At 33.8% G+C, this 23,612-nt stretch overlaps 1 pseudogene; it reads left to right on the forward strand.

The window, feature by feature from the left end:
- Positions 1 to 2,329: 2,329 nt before the first annotated feature.
- LOC144368930 (uncharacterized) overlaps positions 2,330 to 23,612 on the forward strand; it is an 85,224-nt pseudogene continuing 63,941 nt past the window's right edge.

The raw sequence follows: 23,612 nt of genomic DNA on the forward strand, positions 1-23,612 counted from the left end.
GAGTAGAATATACATTCATGTCATCACTTAGGTGCTGGGTTACTTACAGGGATTGGATTGAACCCATAGGCACTCTACCACTGAGTTATAACCCTTTTTTCCCTTCTTGAAATGGGATCTTCTGAAGCTGTTGAAGCAGTCTCAAACTTGGGATCCTCCTGCTTTCCTAATTTCTTACTCCTTCAAATAGCTTTTTTAAAAACAGATTATCATATCCTTTAACTTGATTGAAGGGGGAAAAAGCATATTTTTTGTGATAACCACACCAAGATTGCTTTTCAGCATCTAATTTCAGAGCAAAAAATCTATATAAAAATCTATTTAAAGCTTCTTTTTAAGTCTTATCTATAGGTGTCTCTTTTTCTTCTTTGTGTAAGTATTCTTTTTAACGTTAAAAAAACTTTTTAATGTTCTTTTTGTTAAAAGTTAAAATGACACAGCCATGCTTGGAAAAATCCGATTTCCAACTGCTTTGCCCCTCCCCCCTTCACCCCTCTTTTTTGAATAACCTTCTTTAATTTATTTCCCATAGATGCCAATTGTTTCCTTTTATAGTTAGAGAAATGCCAGTGTACTATATTCTTTTTATATAAACTGTAGCATAATATGTAACTAATTCTGTCCCATGGCTTTTTCTTTATATGCTCTTGAGATCTTTTCCTATTAGTATTTATTTAGAAAGAATATAATCTTTGTTTATAGAAAACACTTTTTTTATAAAAAAAAAAAAGCTGTGTTTAAATAGCATCTATTAAGTGCCTTGTTTACTTAACCAGCCACCCTTGTGGGTATTTGGGTCTTCTCTAGGTTTATCAAAAACCGTACTGTGGTGAAACAGCTTGTATATATATCATTTTACATATGCAGGTACATCTGTGGGATGCATTCCTAGAAGTGGGATCACTGTGCCAGAGGGCAGGACATTTATGGCTTTGTTAAATACTTCCTTTCTTAAGTGTTGCATCATTTTAAACTCCCAAAAGTACAGTTGCTCCTCTTTATCCTTGGAGAATTGGTTTGAGGACCCCTTTGTGGATACTGAGATTCAAGGATGCTTGAGTCTATTATATAAAAAGCATAGTATTTGCATATAACCTATGCACATCTGCATACTTTTAAATCATCTTTAGATTGCTTAAAAGACCTAATACAATATTAATGCCATGTAAATAGTTGTTACACTGTATTATTTAGGGATTAATGGCAAGGAAAAAAGTTAGTATATGTTCTGTATGATAATTTTTTTAAAATTTTTTAAATCGAGTCTGAATACCACAGATACAGGAGGGCAGATTGAAGTGTATGAGAGAGTTTCTGTTTTTCTGGGGCCTTACCAATGTACTGTGCCTTTACAACCCTTGAATTTGTTAACAGTTTGATGGATGAGAATTATCAATATAGAGTTGTTTTAATGTACATTGCTATCATTATTAATGAGGTTGAGCTCCTATGCTTAAAAACTAGTTTTACTTCTTTTTCTGTAAACTCTCTATTCATGTGTTTTTTCACATTTTTGTTTCAAATTGCTTTTTTCCCCTTATCAATTTCTAGAAATTTATAAATTGTAGAGATTAGCCCTGTGTGATATGAATTAAAATTTTTCCCCAAATTTTCACTTATTTTTTATTTACTTTCACATATTTTGATATACAGAAGTCTTACATTTTTTTCTTTGAATTCTACAGTTTATATTACTCATTATGGTATGTTGATATTTTTTAAAAATTTTTCTTTATTTCTATGTGGTGCTGAGGATTGAACCCAGTGCCTCAAATGTGCTAGGCAAGCACTCTACCACTGAGCTACAGCTCCAGTCCAGGTATCTGGATTTTAAGTCACTGAAAGGCCTCCAAGATTTTTAGAATTTGCCCATGGTTTCTTTAAGTACTTTTATGGTATCACTTTTATATTTAAATATTCAAACTAGGATTTTTTCTGGTGTTCAGAATGATGCATAGGTTCAACTTTATCTTTTTCTGTGTGCCTGTTATTTTCAACTGTTGATTTTAGAGCCCTTCTTTGAATACTCTTATGGTATTTTAACTTTTGGATGTATTGGGGTGTCTCTGGGGTTTGTATTCTATTAGTCTTTTTCTTCATACACCAGCATCACATTATTGGTTTTATAAAAGTTTTAACATCTTTTAAAACTAGTTTCCCCTTGTTGCTTTTCATATTCCTGAGAATTCTTGCTTGTTTATTTTTCCATGAGTACTTTTGAACTATTTTGTCTGGTGCCAGAAAAACGAAAATCTAAAAGAAACAAACATCAGATTAAATGTATACATTTAAAATCTATTTAACTTCTCCAACCTTTTTTTTTTTTTTCAGGTGCTAAGAAAGAATGTAAGACAGGAAAATAATTAAATATTTTCACTGTGGTAAGTGTTTTATGATTTTACATCTTAAAAATTCTTTAATTATTATTATTATTTATTCTGCTTCTTTAAGTTGTAAAAGGGATATTTTTTTAGGAGTGTTTCAGTTCATAGAACCTGTGGGTGGTAAGGTGGATACCAATAATGTGAGCTTTCTGAATAATGATGTTTGTCTTTCCCTATCTCTTTGACTCTAATATTTTAATTTCTATTATCTTGTCATTTTAAAGTGTGGTTCTGAGAAGGAGATCCTGTATTACATCTAGCAACATTCAATGAATTCTTTCCTCTTAAATAGGAGGTTGAAAAGACTTCAAGTAATCTTGGTGATATAGAGGCACTTCTTTATCTTAAAAGTTTGTTGTGATTTTTTATTATAATAATTAGAAAAATTTCTACCCATAAAAACAACATAATAACAATAGTAAGCCCTCAATTCTTGCACAAAGAAATGGCCACCATTAACTCATGTTTGGAAACTTATTGATGGATATGAAAGTATACAGAAAACTTTAAATAAATAGCAGTAATAAAGACTTTCAATAAATAGCAGTTTCTCTCTATATGGAGCTATGTGGTCATTTTTAATATGTTTTATATATCTCTATTTGTGAGTTGAAACTGATGTGCATAATCATGGGTGATCAATGGCTGCCTAGTTCTGTTTTTTTTAATTATAATTTTTTTATTTGTCAGTAGATCTTTATTTATATATGCAGTGCTGAGAATCAAACCCTGTTCTTCACAGGTGCCAGGCCAGTGCTCTACCACTGAGCTACAACCCCAGCCCTTGCTGCCTAGTTTTCCATCATTTAGAGGCATCATACTTTATCTATCTACTCCTTTGATAACCATTTACATTGTTACTTGTTTTTCTTTCTTGTGAATAATGGTATGTTGGTAATAGTATACTTATTCATTTATCTTCTTCGAAGTATAACTGCCAGGTCAAACATTATATATGTTTTAAATATTGATAACTATGGCTAAGCTGTTATCTGTAAAAAGTATCCCCTTCAATGACCATGAGAATCTTATTTTCAAAACCCTTGCTCATACCAAGTTTTGTTAATCTTTTTAATCTTTGCTAATCTAATAGATAAGAAAAAGTACATTTTTGAGTAACATGTTTTTAGTTGGTATTGGGGATTTAACCCAGGGGCACCTCACCAGTAAATCAGATTTCCAGAACCTTTTATTTATATTTTATTTTATAATTTTGAGACAGGGCCTAACTAAGTTGCTGAGGCTGTCCTTTAACTTGTGATCCTCCTGCCACAGTCTCCTGAGTTTCTGGGATAACAGGTGTGTTCCACTGTATTCAACTATTGAAGGAAACCTTGTGTTATTCAAAAATTTTTTTCATTCAATATTCTTATTAACAAAGAATTCTCTTCTTAAGTACATACTTGTGACTCTTATGTGTCAGATATTCTTAGGAATAAATGTGATGCAAATATTTAAGTATACTGAGTTGTTTTTTTTATCTTTTGCCTTCATTTTAAATCAATATTAATATTTAAAAACTTGAGGTTTTGGATGTTGCTCAAGTGGTAGTGTGATAGCCTGGCATGCATGAAGCACTGGGTTCAATCCTCAGCACCACATTAAATTAAAATAAAGATATTGTGTCCACATAAAAAGTAAATATTAAAAAAAATTGAAAACTTGATCAACCAACTATAATTGTTTTGAATACAGAATGTTTTCCTCTGCAAAGAGCAGTACTTTTGTGTTTTATTCACTGAAGTGAAGCCTAAAGTAACTTTCAAAATAATTTTTTTAACAATTTTCAAACATGGATACCAATGGCTTAATAGCATACAGAATATTATTTCCATAATTGGTTGATAATATACTGTTTTTGAGTCATGTAAACTATGTGATTGTGTGTTCATGTGTAAACCTATGTGTATTAAACCTATGTGTATTTCTTCTGTCCAAAAGATTTTTTCACTTCCTAATGTAAATATGATTTTTAATTTTATATTTGCTTTAGATTTTATTTCAATCAAATAAGAGTTACATATAAAGATGGCCTCACATGAAGCAGATTCACAACTTTGTCATTGACCTACTGTTTATTCTTTGGCTTAATAAAAAAAAAACTTTAAACTGTCTTCTATATATAAATTACATCTTGATTGCCTTTCCTGAGGGGGGTTTTGTTTTCACTTCAATTAACATTATCTACAGAGTACCCCAAGGTTTGTACCATATGGTCCAACTGGTGATTTATTCACCAGATTTTATTCAGCACTGAGTACCTACCTACCTGGTGGGGCATCCACAGACACCCAAATCATTATTTACTTATTTGTTTAATTTTTTTTGTATTGGGGATTTAATCTAGGGGTACTTTACTACAGAAACACATGTCCAGCCCTTTTGTTTTTTTATTTTTTATTTTGAGATAGGGTCTTGCTAAGTTGCTTAGGGCCTCACTAAGTTTCTAAGGCTGGCCATGAACTTAGGATCCTCCTGCCTAAGCCTCAATCTCCCAATGGTTGATATGTATTTATTATTAGGTTGAAGATGTGAAAGTCAATACCCATACATTTTAATTTAGAGAAGACAAACATAGTTTTATTTAATTTAGATGTGCATAACTATGGCACTTGCTACTATTTCATTTGATGGTACTATGTTTCAAAATTTGATTTGTACTATATTCTAGTTAATTTTTAAAATCACATAAGCCATGTATTTTAAATCTTTTTTTTTTTTTCATTATGGACAGAGTAAGTATTTAAACTAGGTATGCTGCTGGATTTTGTTTAAGGTCTGTTTATGTTTCGCAGTATAGGCATGGCAATATTTTTCACAATATGTTGTTTGAAAATTAGGTTTAAGTAAATGCCCACCCCACAAACAAAGTAAATATAATTGTATGGTTTACTTTTTTTTTTTTTTTTAATAAAAGCAGAGAATTAGATTGCCAGTATTTGAGTAGAATGAATAAGTCTTTGTCTGGGACCTGCCTGTGAAGTTTTTCTGACTCCTAAACCAGTTTTTCAAGGCCTAAGTAAATAGAGAGATGGAAAAATTAATGATATAATAGATTTAACCAGTGTTTTATTCTGTATTTTGTATATTTGATTTCTATTGAAATACAGGATTCTAAAGAATAAATGTAACTAGTTTTAATTAGTATTATTGCAGAAGTAGTTTTTCATGTGAAAATCTTAAAATCAAATAATCCTCTAGCAATTTTTATTTGCACTTTAATTTGCCTAGCAATTGTTTCTTTTTTTAATATTCATTTTTTAGTTTTAGTTGGACACAATACCTTTATTTTATTGATTTATATGTGATGCTGAATATTGAACCCACAGCCCTGCATGTGCCAGGCAAGCACTGTACCACAGAGCCATAACACTAGCCCCTAGCCATTATTTCTTAATACATAGTCCAAAATTAAATCAAGGCAGACTTGAAATTATTGAGTCTTCATTATTGGGCAAGATTAATGAGGTTTTTCTGAGGTTTTCCTTCTGGGATCTTATTGTGGCTAATGATGTAATCTTATTTGTTTTCTAAAATCTTGATGTTTGAGGTTCTTGAATCTCTTTTCGGTGGCAGTAGAGGAAATTGTTTATACAGTGCCTTTTATTATACTGATGAGTTCATTTCTTTAATTTGTGCCCTAATGCCTACTAAAAATATCCCTGAAAAGTGAGGGATTAAATAGAAGTTGTAATTAAAATGAAGGCTTTATCCTTTATTTCTCCTGTCAGCTGCATTTGTTAAAATTTTTATACTACATTTAAATAGATTTTAAGACTTTATTACAGTGTTTGGATTGTGGCTCAGTGGTAGAGTGCCTTCCTGGCATGTGTGAGGCACTGGGTTTGATCCTCAGCAAAAAAATCAATCAATCAATCAAACAAACAATCAATTAATTATGTTCTTCTACAACTATCAAAAAAAAAGTCTTCATTACATATAACATGGGTTGGATTTTGTGCATTTGAAACAGTTTCTTTCTATATGAGGCATAAAGCTTAATTTAGACTGGCATAGTAAGTGATCATTTTATTGGAAAGTTGGGTAGACAGAGAAGTTCAGTCTTCCTGTGAAGAATTTGAGACTTTGTACTCTTTGAGATAAAACAGCTTTGCAATCAAGGTGGTAGTACTGAGCTGCAGTGGGAGGAGAGATACCAAGTGCTGGTGTACAGTGTAGATAAGAGCCACTCAGGGTTCCTTCTGTGGACTTTGCAATTGACCAGATCTCCCCTAGGGGCACTGTTAACTCAAAGTCTTATGAGTGGAATTTTAGAAAGAGGAGGGAATAAGAGTAGCTTTGGGGCACAAGGTCCATAAAGATTTCAGAGCTTAGTGAAACTCCCAAAGTTATGAACATCCCATTCCCCTGAGAAATTTCCTCCCTCCTAACCCTGAAAGTTTTGTCCAGTGTGTGACATAATGCAAATTTGTGTGGAGCTAGGCAGAGCAAGTCTATTACTACAGAGTCTAGATGCTGTCTTTAATTGGACATCCAGCATGGGAATATGGCTGAAAACCACTATCCCACACCCCCACATCTTATCTATAGCAGTGCAATTGGAATTTCAAACAAGCTTTTTCTTCTTTGGTTTGTTTAGAGAGGACACCTAGGTGCAGATTGTGTTTGTGTATGTTAAACCCACTGTGTTTTGTTTTAGATGTATTTCAGTCTGTTCTAATATAACAATTTTCTTCAGTCTAAACATTCTAGAAGCCATAACTCAAACATTAATTGCTGTCAATGAGAAAAGATATCTTCTCACATCTTTTCTTGGTGGTTGAAACCATCCCACTTCTTTTTTCTTTTACCTTAAAAACAGATTATTGACACCTGGAAATTATAAACACATTGCATCAATCTTTATGGAAAGATTACCAATTATTGCACTGCAAAATAGGCATTTCTTTCTAATAGAGTGTTTCTCTTCATGTTTTTCTGTCTCTCAGTTCGGTACTTTTAAATACCTTTTAGGTGAATGAATGCTTTGTGTCATGCTGTGATTTAATATTTTTAGAGACTTTATTGATAGCTTTTCAAAACCTATGTGGGAGGGGAATGGAGGAGGAAGATTATTCATTCAGTATTAATTCTTCATAGCTCTTTAGATGTTTACAAGGTAGAATGATGGCCAATATTAATTACACCTACTCTGGTATAAGTTCTGAAATGAGTATTTTCTGTGAAGAGTTGTGAACAGTGAGGATTTTTGTGGTGGGCTTGGATTGAGCATTGCACTGTGCTCTTTGTGTGCATTATTACTTCATTTTATTCTCAAAACAACAAGGACTCAGTAAAATTGTGAAATTTGTCCTTGGGCATGTAGCTAGCAGGTTTAAAAAAATAAAAACAAACAAACAAAAAAATATCACTTGAATTCAGATTTCTCTATCTAAGTTCCAGTGCTTTCTTAGGCATACAGAGAAGGGTAATGCAAACAGAGAAGCGTATTGGTAGAATCTTAGAAAATTTCATTGGACTTCAGAGGCTGCAACAGGAAGATCAATAGTATAAGGCCAGCTTCAGCAACTTAGTGAGACCATGTATTAAAATAAAAAGGTCTGGGGGTTAGCCCCTTTATAGTACATCCATGTGTCATTCAATCCTCAGTTCCACTAAAAAAGAAAAAAAAGTTGTTAGACTGTTTCCATTGTTGTATTGTAGATAATGGAAATGTTGAAAAGACTGACAATTACTTTATTCTCTCACCACCCTTGCCCTAATTCATACTATCCTTTTTATTTTTAATGTTCCTCAGAATCAACTAATGAAGTCTAGGAGCATGCCAGGGTGTCTGGCTCATTGTGTTCAATACAACATAGGCTTGATTAATTTAGCAGCACTCTGAAATGAAAGGTTCATGCTGCCAAGTACAAACAGACCTTCTGTGGGATGTTAATTTGATTATAGAAGAGAATGCTTGTTTTTTGTTTTTTCCTTGCTTTGTGCTAATAAATAAGCTAGCAGATTTTTTTATGAGTATACAGGATTTTGACTTGTTTACATCATGTAATTGATAAGAACTGGATAGTCTTAATAAACATTTTCCTTTTTGTAGTTCTTGGTTAGTTTCATTCTGTAACCTGCCAGCTAATTGTGAATTGCATTCTCTTTTGTTCTCTGCTCTTTTTACTTTGGATTTGGTTTTTAGATTGGTTGCAATAGGAATTTATTGGTAGGAACATAGATTATTTCCCCATTTGAACAGATTGTATGTTTTTATGACAGATTATTCTTTCACAGGTAGAGTGATTCACCAGAGCCTTGTTCAGAGGTGTTACTATTTGACTTTGTGTAGCCATTTTAAAAAATAACAGCTTTATTGATATATAATTCACATTACCATCAAGGTCACCCCTGAAATGTGCAATTCACTGAGTTTTAGTATATTCACATAGTTGTGTGCCTATTTTGTGTCTAATTCTGAAACACTTTTATCACCTTCAAAGAAGACCCATACCCTTTAGTCATCACACTCCACTCACTCTTGCTCCATGTAGCTATGAATCTTTTTTCTCTCTTTGTGGATTTACTTGTTCTGGACATGTTATATAAATGTAATCATTCAATATATGGCCCTATGTGTCTGGCTTCTTAGCCTCTTTTTGAGGTAGCACATAACAGAACTTTATTTTTTTTTTTATTGTGAAATAGTGTTCTGTTATGTGGATACACTGCAGTTTGTTTATCCATTTATTAGTTGATGGATATTTGGGTGACTTGCACTTTGTGGTTCTTATGATCATGCTGCTGTGAATATTTTTGTTTTTGAGTTGACTTATGTTTTCTTTTGGGTAGATACTTTTGAGTAAAATTTATTGGCCATAAGTAACTCTGCCAGACTGTTTTATAAAGTGACTCTACCATGTTACATTCCCATCATCAATGTTTGAAGATTCCATTTCTCCATATCCTTGCCAACACTTTAATATGTTTTTTTTTTTCATAGTAGTCATCCTAATGGGTATGAAGTGGCATCTCATTGTGGTTTTGATTTGGATTTCTCTGATAACTAATGAAATTGTATATTTTCATGTAATTGTTTGCCATTGTTTATCTTTCTTAGGCAAATGACTATTCAGATCCTTTGCCCATTTTAAAATTGAGCTTTTCTTTTCTTGTTCAGTTGTAATAGTTCTTATGTATTCTGGAAATACACAAATGTACTCTTATCAGATATGTGAAGTATAATATTTTTCTTATTCTATAGTCTTTTCACATCTTATGAAGCATGTAGATTTTTTATTGGAGTCTAATTTGCCAGTTTTTTTGTCTCCTTATGCAGTTTCTCTGAAATTTTCTATAAGTTAAAAAACCTCAGACCTTATTTCTCAAATCTCCCATTAAATTTTTTTCTACAGAAATAATGGTCATTTCATTAACTACACAATGGGTTAGAGATATTAAAAAAAAATTGTGTTTTCAAATATTTTCATGAAATTAATAGAAGAAGCCCAAGATTTCAAACCTGATATCTAGTGCCCTCTTTAAAATCAGAAAATGTCTTTGAGTGTTCTGCTTAGCTCAGAATGCACATATTATTCTGTAAATATTTATAGGTGTCTAATGTATTCTGAGGACTTGACTGGGCTTGGAGATCTAGGAATGCTGGAGACATGGTCCTGTCCTTTAAAAACAAGAAGTCATGTGTCAGGCTACAGATTTCTACAGAGGGTAGTGGCACCAGTGGAGGATAAGGGGTGAGAAATCCTCACAGTGAGTCAGTGCTGGTGCTCTGTCTGCAGAGATGCATGGATGATCAGAACCTTTTGTTATAATCTTTGATTCTTCCTTTCAGATACTTGCTGCTGTGTGTGTTGTGTATATTGGCACCAGTGATCTGTAACAGCAATATTTATGGATATCGATGTAATAAAATGTAGACATCATTGTGATGACTTTGATACCCAGAAGCAAACCTGAAGAAAGCCACTTTTCTGTGATTTCTTCAGGTTTTCAAGAATGGGAACTTCCTACTTACTAATTAATTCAGTGTGGTGGGTGTGGATTTCTGAGGTCCAGTCCAAAGCCAAGCAGTTCTGGGTAGTCAGAGCTAAAATTTGAGTCAAGGAGAAACAGCTCTTTGGCTGGAGAGAAGATTGTGTATAGAGAGTGGGGTGAGTCCTGTTAAAGATTTTAGATCTTTCTTTAATAATGCAGAGCTATTGATGAGTTTGGGTGTGTGTGGGGAACACGGTTTTTCCTGTTATTGTATCACAGATGGTGGTTGTGAGGACTAGAAATAAGAGAATTGTGGGGCTGTTGGACTAGTCCAGATAAGCGCCAATGAAGACCTGAGCTAGTGTTCTGATGGTTGAGGTGAATACACAGACTGGAAATTTTTTGAACGTGAAAATCTGGATGCTTGGCTGCATCAACCATCATAAGTTAAAAGGAGGATTATTAAGAAGAAAGATTTCTGAAGAAGGTTTCAAAGGAATGAAATGCCACAGAAGCCAGCAAGATTTTAGGCCCTTGGGGTTAAAAGTAACAGAGCAGGGGTCATCCTCAGGCTCTCTAAAAAGAGGGAGGAAAGAGGGTCTCCTCCCAGCCATGCTTTTTAAAATCCCAAGAGCACTTTTTTTTAAATGTATATATATTTTTTAGTTGGTGATGAACTTTATTTTGTTTATTTTTATGTGGTTCTGAGAATCAAACCTGGTGGCTTACATATGCTAGACATGTTCTCTATCACTGAGCCACAACCCCAGCCGCCAAGATTACTTGTAGGTTTGGTTTTATTGCCTCCTGCTAAGGCAGAAGCTTTGCTGGGAACTCTCTGCTATCATCACTAGCATTCCCAGAATTTGGGAAGCATTGTGGAGCAGAGCCATCTGTTTTTTTTTTTTTATTCAATCTGGCTTGGGCAGTTATTAAGATTTGAAGCAGAAGGTTGAAAATGCCTCAAAAGTTTGTGGCCTGAGTAGCCTGTCATGATAGCATTTCTGTGCAAGATCAAGGTTCACAAGTGAGTAGACTAGAATGCATGAAGTAAACCGAGTTCACTTTTAGACCAGCTTAGTTTGGGATGTGACTGCCAAGATGTTATGTTCCTGTGACTATTCACTTGACTCTATTCACTAATAGAAGCCTCTCTAGGGACTGGTTCTTTTCTTTGCTATGACTTTCAGAGCCTAGCATTACTGTACTTGGCACATCTGTGAATGAATGCATATAGGTAGCCATGCATAGCAGGCATAGGATGGATCATTTGATCAAGAAATATAGATTTAGGAGCCCCATGTAGAGCTAAGTGATTGATAACTCTTGAGATTTATTCTTATTGGCTAAAAGACTTTTTTGAAAGTTCAGTTGTGGTGTGGACCTGTAATTTTCATGTCTAAGTAACAAAATTGTGCCTTTTTGCCCTGCCTAGAATTTAATGCCTGTAATTTTCTGTTGATAATCCTGCCAGTGATTTTGTGTGTGTGTGAGGGGCAGATTAGAATCAGACTTGTGATGAATAGGAAAATGAAAGTGATAAGGCAGAGAAACTCTATTTTTTTTTTTAAGAATAACTGAGTTATAGGATGGAATCTTGGAAGTGATTTCAGATCACTCCTGTAAACTCTCACAAAAGATGTTTATAAAACACTTGGAACAATATATATTGTACTAAGAAAATGTGCTGTGATCTACTCTAGAGATACAAATCAGAGAACTTAATAAATCAGGTCTTATTTGTGAATGGAAAGGACTGAAAGTTCACCTTAAAAGTAAGAATTCAGTTGATGTCAAGATTGTGTACTCTGAGTAGCAGAAGTTAATGTAGTTCCATTTCTTATTCAAAAATAAAATGATTACAAATTTAATATTTCGGCATCTTGAAATCTGACTCCTGATTCCTATATCTTAATAGTTTTTGTAATACCAGCCTAGAATGGAATTCAACTTTAATATTTTTACTCTTTAATTTTGAGATGACTGTGCTTCTAATTCTGTCTTCACTCTATATTCAGTAAAGCCAAATTATTTTTAGCTTAGGTATGCCATAATTTTTATTATTAAATTTTATAAAAACATAATTGTGTTTATATAAATTAGTAATATTTCTCTCCACTTGGGAGAAGCTGCTTGATTCTTTTAAAAAATTAAGGCAAAAATATAATTATATTAACTTAGAGGCTAAATATTTTTGTCCTACCACCCTATCATATAACACAATATCATAGTCAGTTGCATATTTGTTTGTCCCTTGGTGTATGTGGGAAATTGGCTTCAGAACCCTCCTTAGACACCAAAATCTGTGTTAAGTGGTTAAATGTCTTTGCTTTTTTTTTCACCAATTTACCAATTTTCATTTGTAAAACTCCAAAAAAAAATCAATAAATAGAAGATGCAATAACTCAATACTATGGTTGTCTTCTTCATCTTTTGTTTAGCATATTGCTTCTCAGTGAAGATAAGAATACCTGGATATTGTGCTTGCAGAACTCATTGTCTAGATTCAATGATTACTGAACACTCAGGATTAGTATTGTTTAATGTAGATATGAATTTGTGTATGATGTGTTTGAAAGACGTGTAGAGAAATCATGTCAGTCAAAATTCATTAAAAGCTCATTGTTTAGCAAAATTATACCTTTGAGAACACAAAACATGACAGTTTTGAAGAATCTGAATAAATTTAGAAGAAGAGTAAATTTTTAAGGGAATCTGAAGCACATACCATCCACAGTTACCACTAACAAATGATTTTTATAGATTTTTGGGTACCTGGCATGAGTTCCTGGGTTCTTTTTTCAAAATACGCATTAGTTGTAATCAGTTATACATGACAGAAGAAAATGATTCAATTCATTGTACACAAATGGAGGAGATGTTGGGTTCTTTTAGATAAACAACCTTAAACGGTATTATCATTGCAAGGGAAAAAGATAGTGTAAGGTTTTCAAATGGCTGCCCTTGCTATGCTGTAAAAGGTCTTGTATATTATGGCAGAGCTATGGATGGTTTTATTTGTGGTGAATAATTAAGCTTGCATCTTCTATAAAATATAGTAATTTCCATTATTGGTCCAGTTAGCTGAGTTCAGTAATGAAGAATATGCTGTTACAGAATATTATTTTTGATACCAACTGTTAGAGAATTTACTTAAAACTTTCTATTTGTTATTGATATTTAAAAAAATAATAATTTGGGGTCTGTCTTTTCATATCCTTTTATATTTCTAAGCCAGAATGACTACTTAGAGCTGGCAGACTCCATACTTGCTGTGTGTGGAAGTAATTTTTAATCTTTGTTCTGAGTTCACTTAAGATATGAGAGATACTTGTCATTTTGGAATTCTAAGCTGTTAGTATACAGTTCTTCAGTCATGTTATTGAAATTTATTATTTTAACCTTTAATTAGAAGAGTCATTGTTCTTCGCTGTCTGTGGTCTTCTTCCATTGCTATTCTTTCATTATGTGATTTAAGTGTTGCTAAACCTTACAAATTATTCCGTGGAATAATTTTTAATTTGGTACTGTCCATTCTTCAAAAAATCCAGCCCTTTTAACCATAACATACAGAGAGCACATGTGCAGTAAACATTTATTTGAATTAATGAATTTCTTTAGGGCTGCTTTCAAACACAGTGTTTTCAGTATTCAGTGACTGAGCCTTCAGTACTGATAGTTTAGCTAAACATTCAGAGTTCATTTGAAGCCAGTAAACAGACAAGTGTGCAATCCAGGGAGATCAATTTGTTAACTTTTCTATCCAATAGTAATTTAGGTTTATTTAGAGAGAGAGAGAGAGAGAGAGAGAGAGAGACAGAGAGAGGGAGGGAGGGAGGGAGGGAGGAGAGAGAGAATTTTTTAATTTTTGTTTTTTAGGTTTTGGTGAGTACAACATCTTTATTTCATTTTTATGTGGTCCTGAGGATCAAAGCCAGCACCGCACCCATGCTAGGTGAGCACATTACCACTTGAGCCACATCCATAATCCAGTAATTTACTTTTACAGTCGTGTTTATATAGAGTAAATTTCAAAGGAAAAGGTGTATTTGAAGCAGTTATATGAGTAAGTTTGCTACAGTGAAAATTTTCGGTATGCTAACAGAAAAGGGACAATGTAAAATTGATATTATATAATTCAGGTAGCTCTTTTTAAAGACAGTTTTATTGAGGTATAATTGATATCCAATAACCTTCACATTTAAAGTCTATGATTTAATCATTTTTGACACATATTCACACCCAAGAAACCATCATAACAATGAGGAGAATGAAAAGATCTATCACCACCCCAAATTTCTATGTTTTTCTCTCCTCATGGTCCTCTGTCCCTTTCTCCAGGCAACCACCAACCTACTGATCTGCTGTCATTATACGTTAGTTTACTTATTCTAGTGTTTTATGTAAATGAATTTATATCACATGTACTCTTTTTTTTTTTTTTTGGCTCTTTCATTCAGTGTAATTATTTTGAGATTTGTCTCTGTTTCTGATTATACCAGTTGTTTATTCTTTTGAGTGCTCAAAGTATTCCATTGTATGGATGTATCTGTTCAACATTGACAGCCATTTGGGTGTTTTCAGCTTTTGGCTCTTAGAACTAAATATATCTGAACAACTATATTACAGATCTTTGTGTGGATTTATGCTCGCTTTTCTCTTTGGAAAATACCCAGAAGTGATATAAGTAGACCATGTGGTAGGGTATTTTTAATTTTTAAAACTGCAAAACTGTTTTCCAAGTTGTCATTTCCTTTTACATTCCTACCAGCAGTGAATGAAGACTCAGTTGCCCCAAGTCTTTATCTTAAATACTTACTGTGGTAGTCTTTTTAAATTTTATTACTCTAATAGATACATAGTATTACCTCATTGTGATTTTTAAAATATTTTTTTAGTTGCAGATGTACACAATACCTTAATTTTTTAAATTTATTTTTATGCAGTCCTGAAGATTGAACCGATTGCCTCATATGTACAAGGCAAGTGCTGTGCCACTGAGTCACAACCCCAGCCTCTTATTGTGATATTAATTTGTATTTTCCTATTGGCTGATGATGATGTTGAGCATATTTTTATGTGCTTATTTGCCATTTTTTGGTACAGTATCAAATCTTGTATGCTATTATTTATTGGGGTATTTGTTTTTCTTATTTATTAAGTTTTAAAAGTTCTTTTTATATTCTGGATACAAATTCTTTATCAGATTTATGATATTTTGTCCCAGACTGACATGTTTTACATTCCCCTAGCAGTGTCTTTCAAAGAACAGATGTTCTTAATTTTGATGAAATTCAATTTACTAGTTGTTCTTTAATGCACTTTTGGTATCATATCTAAGAACTCTTTGCCTAACCCCAAGTCACATTAGTTAGCTCCTGTTTCCTTGAGGAGGTTTATTTATTTAGGTTTTACACTTAGGAATATGACCCATTTTGAGTTAATTTCTGTATGTGGTACAAAACAGGGGTAAAAATTCATGAGTTATTGTATATGGGTTTTTAGTTTTCCAGCAACATTTATTAAAAATGAACATTGTCTCTTTGCTGAATTGCCTTTGTACCATTGCCAAAATAAGTTTTCTGTTTACATGAATCTATTTTGGCCTCTATTTTGTACCATGATCTACTTGTTTATCTTTATATCAGTACCACATTGTCTGAATTACTTTACCTTTGTAATAGTGTTTGTCTTATGATTTTTTTTTTTTTTTGCAAAGTTCTTTGGACTGTTCTGGGTCCTTTGCATATGCATTGGAAGTTTATAATCAGCTTACCTGTTTATACAAAACAGCCTGCTGAGATTCTGAGATACTGGATCTATGAATCAACTTGGAGAGAATTGACTTCTTAACATCATTGAGTCTTCCAACAAATCAACATTTTATTTCTTCCCATTTGTTTAGATTTTCTTTAATTTCTCTCAGCAATCTTTTAAAAGTAGAAGTCTTGCATATCCCTTTCAAATTTGTCTTAAATATTTGACATTTTTGGTATTATTATAGTATTTTTAAAAAATTCAATATAAAATTTTTCATTACCAACAGAACAATTCAGTTCCGTATCTAGCTCTTGTATCATGCAGCTTTGCCAAACTCACCTTCTAGCAGTAGTTTTTTTTGGGGGTATATTTCATTAGATTTTCCTATATAGATAATCTCATCATTTAAAAATATAGCTTGAATTCTTTCTTTCTCACTTGACTGTCAGTTTTTTTTTTTTTTTTTTGCCTTATTAAAGTAAGCAAAATCTCTGGTATATTGTTGGATAGAGATGATGGGAGTGGTCATCCTTATCTTGTTCCTTATGTTAAAAGAAAAACATTCAATCTTTTTTAAATTATGTGTGCTGTTAAATATAGGTTAATTTTGTGGATTCTTTTTATCAGAAAGAGACTGTTGTATTCCTAAGGTTTTTATTGTTGTTGTTTTTGAACTAAGAATGGGTATTGGATTGTTATTTGTTTGCTAATATGATGTGTAATATGTTTTGAATGGCAAACCAGCTTTGAAATATTAGCATGAATCTCATTTAGTCATGAGGTATTATTCATTTTATATATTATTGTATTTAATTCATTTAAATTTTGCTTGGGAACTCGATGTGGTGGCATACACTTATAACCCCAGCTACTCTGAGGCAGGAGGTTCACAAGTTCAAGGCTACGATGGGTAACTAAGTGAGACCCTGTATCAAAATAAAAAGGACTGAGGATGTGGCATTAGCCTAGCCACATTAGAGCATTATCTTAGCATGTGTGAAGCCCTGGGTTGTATCCCTTTTTACAACCCCCCACTCTCCCCACAATTTTTGTATAGAATTTTGCACCTGTGTTCATGAGAGGTATCACAACCTCTTGTAATGTCATTTTCTGGCTTTGATAGCAGGTTAATGCTGGCCTCAGAATAAGTTAGGAAGTATTTCCTCCTTTTCAGTTTTCTTATAGAATTTGTATAATTCTTTTTTTCCCTACATGTTTGTTGGAATTTTCCAGTGAAGCTATCTGGATCTGAAAAAAATTTTAACGGAAGATTTTCAAGCTCCAATTTTTTTTTTTGTACTTTTTTTTTTATTGGTTGTTCAAAACATTACAAAGCTCATGACATATCATCTAAGTGGGTTATGAACTCCCATTTTTTACCCCAAATACAAGTTACAGAATCACATCAGTTACACATCCACATTTTTACATAATACCATATTAATGACTGTTGTATTCTGCTAACTTTCCTTTCCCCTACTATCCCCCCTCCCCTTTCCTCTAATTTTCCCTCTCTACCCCATCTGCTGTTGTTTAATTCTCTCCTTTTTTTTTTTAAAAAATACAAATTCTCTTAAATATAAACCTGTGACTACTCAATTCAGGTTTTCATTGTAGGCGAGTTTGGTGGTATCTTTCTAGAAATTTGTTGTTTTTATTTAGGTTGATGGATTTATTGGCATATGTCCTTTCCATATCTCTACAAACTATGGTGATATCATCTTTTCTTTCCTGATATTAGTAATATGTATATTCTCTCTTTTTTCCCTCATTAGCCCAACTGGAGGTTTCCACTTTTTTTCTGTCTTCTCAAAGAACCAGTGTTTTATTTATTTATTTATTTATTTTTAATTTATTTTGTGTGTGTGTGTGTGCTTGGGGTCAAGCCAGGGCCTTACACATGGTAAGTACACACCGTACTACTGAGTTATACCCCAGCCCAAGAACCAGCATTTAATTAGTTTATTTTTCTCTATTTTCTCTACTTTTTTCTGTTGTTTATTTATTGATCTTTCTGCTCTTTCTTCATTACTTCTTTTTCTCATTTACTCTCTGCATGTGATTTAATTATTTCTTTTACCATATTTAAAAATTTTTATACATAAAATATGCTTCTTTGAAGATTGTCATTTAAATTATTTCCTCCCTGAGACATAAAGATATTGAGGCACAGAGAAGTGTGCTGTAGCTCATTGGTAGAGTGTTTCCCTCACATATGAGGCATGAGGTTTGATCCTTAGCACCACATAAAAAGAAATAAATAAAGATTAAAAAAAAAGAGGAACTAGCAGAAACTAATGTTTGGGGTACCTTACTTTGTTGAAATCTGTGAAATAATTTCTGAGAGCAAATCCTAAGTGTTATTTTTTTTGTTACTTTCTTTTGATTTTTGCAGTGGTAGGGATTGAACTCAAGGATGCTCTGCCACTGAACTACATCCCCAGTCCTTTTTATTTTGGGGCAGGGTCTCAGTTGCCGAAGTTTGCCTTGAACTTATCATTCTACTGTCTCTGTCTCCTGTGTAGCTGGGATTATAGGCACCTGTGTGCCCAGTTTTCTGGTGTTAGTTTTTTTTAGATGGACACAATACCTTTAATTTATTTACTTATTTTTATGTGGTGCTGAGAATCTACAGGAGAAGAACATGACCCTCTGAGGACTGGAATGTAAATAAATTTTTTTATTTCAAAGGGGTTTCCTGGAATTAGTGCTTAAGAATTCAATTAGAAATGGTGAACATGAGCCTAATTAACCTAAAGTTGTCATGGCAGAGGATACTTGAGAGTTTTATGTTATCCTACTGTCAGTTCAAAGTCAAGAAGTGTATCTGGTCAAGATTCTTTTTGATCTTTTTTTAGATCTTCAAAAAAAACTGAAGTTCAAGAGAGCCATGCTATTATCTTTTTAGAGAGAACACACTTTCTTCTGTCCGAGTTTCACCCTGTTCCCCCTTCACATCACTTCTAATAAACTCATTGCCTGCCACTCTGATAAGTTTGGAAACTTATATCTCGATTGAAAAAAAAAAAAAAGTCTGCATTTGAAGGGGGTGGTCTTCATTCTATCTCAGTTTTTCTGAGTGTCCCAGCCCTGTATCATGAAAAGATCCTTGCCAGCTGAAGGGCTATCAGAGACTCCCTGGAGTGCCTTCACTTCATGGTTTATACTGCTTTCTAGAGGGAAAAGATGCAGGGAATGATATTCACTAGGCCCTCCAAAAGAATTTAGACATGGTGGCTGTTCAAACCTTTTTTTAAGCAGTTATGAAACCCACAAATAGGACAATATAGGATATTAGAATGAGGACACATGAAACCAGAAATTCTTTTTTTTTTTTTTTTTTAAACTTTTATTTATTTTTTAGTTTTCAGCGGACACAACATCTTTGTATGTGGTGCTGAGGATCGAACCCGGGCCGCACACACGCCAGGCAAGCGCGCTACCGCTTGAGCCACATCCCCAGCCCAAACCAGAAATTCTTAAAGAAGGAATTTCAAATCAGATATTGTGATAAGGTGTCTTTACCTGGGAAGACAAAGAACAGAGACAAATTGTTCTTATTTTTAAAACTGTCAAGTTACACTTGTCTGCTTTTCTCTCATGTGAAATCCTCACAAAGAAAAACCAAAATCTTTAATCTGACATCCAGTTCTTGGAGAATACTGCATTTACTTGAAATGTACAATAGAAATAAAAAAAAAAAAAAAAAACAAAACAGTTGATAAGGCAAAGAGGGAATGCTGGAATTAAATATGTGAACAGAGCTGAGTGCAATGGTGCACTCATGTAATCCCAGTATCTTTGAAGGCTGAAGCAGGAGGATAATGAGTTCAGTTTTAGCTTCAGCAAAGATGAGGTGTTAAGCAACTCAGTGAGAATCTTTCTCGAAATAAAATACAAAATAGGGATTGAGATTTGGCTCAGGGGTCCAGTGAGTGAATACATTTTAGAATGACTTGTTATCCAATGACAGATAAATAATCCACTCACTATTTACTGGATGCCACAATTCAATCACAAGATACCAGCTAGTTTCTATGTGGAAAATGCCTGGTATCTTATAGACAGTGTGGTGAAGATGTTTCTGCACCTCCTGTCTGACAGGGTCACAGTGTGGGGGATTCTTTGGCAGGGCTGCACCACAATGGGTAATGTTTAGTGTTTTGTTTATGATACTCATGCGATAGATAATAGGGCGTACAAGGGTCAATAAAAAAAGTACATGTTGCCTGAGATTGCAGGAAAATTTCCCGAATGAGATTAAGGATACAAATAAGATATGTCCTGAGATGTATTTTAGTATCTCTGACAATACAAACAATAGTGTTTTTCTTAAGATATTCACAGGGAAAATATTGCAAATCAAGGTTCCTGAGAAAAGCTTAACAATTTACACTAAGCTCCTCATTCTAAAGCCACAACCTGTCCAACATACATTCCTTTTACTAACAGAGCCTTCTTTGCCCTACACAGGAATTAATGATGAAAATAGGAAACACATAGTTAATAGTAATAGCAAATGAGTTGAAGTGCAGAGCCTGCTGTTTAATTAAAAATTATAAGGAGATAAGAATTCATAATTTGATGAAGGACCAAAGAAACTCTTTCAAAAAGCAGTTAAATAGGTCATGTGAAAAAAGAAAATTAGTTTGGAAAAACAGAATAATGTAAAATTTTATATAGATATATTTTAAACAGTTCAGAGTAGTAGGCTTTCAAGTAATAGGCTTTCACTCTTTTAAGTGTGTATTATTAAGACTTTAGTTTAGAAGCAAAAAAGCTTACCAATAACCATAGGTATGCTTTAAAGTTAAAAGTTAATAATTGGTCATGATACAGGTAGTCAAGTTGCATAGTCTAGTACTTAGTGATTGAAGTGAAAATTTAAAAGCTTAATTGTGATTGGCAAAAGTTACAAGAATATATTTTAAACAATTTGTTAAATATCTTATGAAGTTAATATATGTCATAAAGATTGCAACTCTTGAAAATTATGTAAATGAAAGAAGTTTTGGGCTTTGATGCTATTTTAACTAAATGAGTAAATACCTGTAAAAAAGGTATAAATATAAAGTCCCCACTATGGGCATCAGATCCTTCTGAAGGCTGCTTGTAACTTGCAACCCGTCATCCTGTCTCCTCTTCTTTAGCTGAGGCCACATATCCTTCAGTACCCAATGCCATTCATACTTCAGGACCCCTGGATTCCTTCTAGGGCTGGACACTGGCAATAATAATTAAATTTTTTTTCATTTAAATTTGAAGTTGACTCTGTTGATGGGCTGTATTGAATTATAGAAAAAAATCTATGTAGACATAATGCCTGTGATTTGTGCTAATATTCTCATAGTACCCCATACCAACGAAAAAACAGACATCATAATTCTATTATTATGCTCAAGGCACAATTGCAAATAATTTATTTTTTAATTTCTTATACTCTAGGTTCAGAAATACTGAGAGATCTAGAGACCTGGCACTGTTCACTTCTTGTTTATTTTATTAAACTAGAAACTTTAAAATTTTATTTTTGCTCCATTTTTTGTAGAGGAGTAGGACAATGCTGCCTCAGGGAATTACTTATGAGTGGAAGTCTCAAGCTCTTTTCTCATTAGGCCAGAGAACAGAAATATTAAATAAAATTTTAAAGTAATTGTGATACTTAATTTTTATATAAATGCACTTCTGTCTAGGCTAGATCTAAATATTGGGAGGAAATTCTGCCATAAAATAATTTTATTCTGAGGCATTTAATGCAATTCACAGCAAAAAAAAATAAAAAATAAAAAAATAAAAACAAAGAATAAAATAAATAAAAAGATTCCAAAGCTGTGGAGCATGCCTGTAATATTATAATATCAGTTACTTGAAAAGCCATCAAAAGAGAATTTGAGACCCTTCCCCAGGATTCTATCTGTGTTACTATTAATCCTTCAATCCATTCATCTGTGGTCCTGGGACTTAGTAGTGAATAATACCCATGGATCTGATCTTCAGTATTTTTTTTTTTCTACTGACAATTGAACTCAGGGGCACATGACCACTGAGAGGACATTCACAGCCCTATTTCTATTTTATTTAAACACATCATCTCAGTGAGGTTCTTAGTGCCTTGCCATTGCTGAGGCTTGCTTTGAACTCACTGTCCTCCTGCCTCAGCCTCTCCAGTTGCTTGGATTATAGGCATGCACCCCCGCATGTGGTAGATCCCCAGTGTTTGATCAACAGAAACAGAGCAGACAAAAACCTGTCTTTGTGTCCTTATTTGATTCTGATCTGGATGAAATTTACTATCACTCAAAGAGTAGGCCTACTGAATTAAACAGACAGTGTAGATACATAAATCAAATCAGGTTAAATCTAGGAAGCCAATTTTGAGTGAATTTGGAAAGTTGGAGACTATCCCCTGAGGGATATTATCAGGAAACTGCCCCTGCTCCAACCTGTTGCCAAGGTAACCTGTCCCAGGAATTTCCCCTCCCTACAGAGAGCTATAAGATTGTTAATGTGTCCTTGTACTCCATCCTGCCCTCCCCCCTTAAACCCACCTATTTCTCAACTTTAGGCCATCCCACCAAGCATTTTTGGGTCTAGACATGTCCTCAGGAAGGACAAAGATAAGGGTGCAAAGGCAGGAGAACAAAGGAAGCCTAGGACATATAAAAAGGGCAGAACACCTTGCTTCTTGGAATACCCTGATATCAACTATGTCCCACTTCTCCCTTGTGGGAGAAGTCTATGTTACTCTTTTCTAAATAAACCCTGCTTTGTATGCTTGCCTCAACATGCTTCTCTAATGTTCAAACTTCAACATGTGGAAAAATAAGACTTGTCACCAGTTACCAGTGGTGTCACTACCAGCCTCAATTTTGGAGGAAGTTCCTGAAGCCCTTTCCAAACTGTCTCTTGGGTGAGAACTGTCCCAATCAAGACACAGCCAGTGATGAGGGGGCAGACTTCCACAGTATTCTATTCTTTTTGTTTTTGGAATCTGCCATTCATTGAATCCATTTCTTTGCTTCCAGGTTTCTGTGCTACACTGGAGCTTAAAAAAAATAAGGGGAACACTAAGCATCCTGAAATCCAGAAAATGGTAAGTGTGTGTTCTTATTTTGAGACTTGGTAGGGAGGCTGTTTGAAGCCAGTGGGATTGGCAATGGTGGCTGAAAACTCATAATTGTCTCCAGAGTCTGGTGGGTCTCTCTTTGGCAGCTTAGCCTTTAGTTTTCTCTGACTACCATAGTGGAGCTTAGATCAGTATTTGAGACCTCAAGTCTTTTGTTCCATAATTGTATGGTATTTTCAGGGCCTTCCTGAATTCCTATGTGGGCATCTGTGTGCCATTATTTCACCATGTCCCCAAAATATGTGGTGAAGACTGAGATAATCATCAGAAGAGGACCCCAACTTCATTAGTTGTGTTACTGTGTGAGAGAAGCTGTGGCTTTTTTAGGGACCCCTGTTCTTGTTCCTTCTAAGTGTTTATTGTTGTTGTATATATGTTTATTTATTTTATACCAGGAATTA

The sequence above is a fragment of the Ictidomys tridecemlineatus genome, chromosome 12 (genome assembly GCF_052094955.1).
Source record: "Ictidomys tridecemlineatus isolate mIctTri1 chromosome 12, mIctTri1.hap1, whole genome shotgun sequence".
NCBI lineage: Eukaryota > Metazoa > Chordata > Mammalia > Rodentia > Sciuridae > Ictidomys > Ictidomys tridecemlineatus.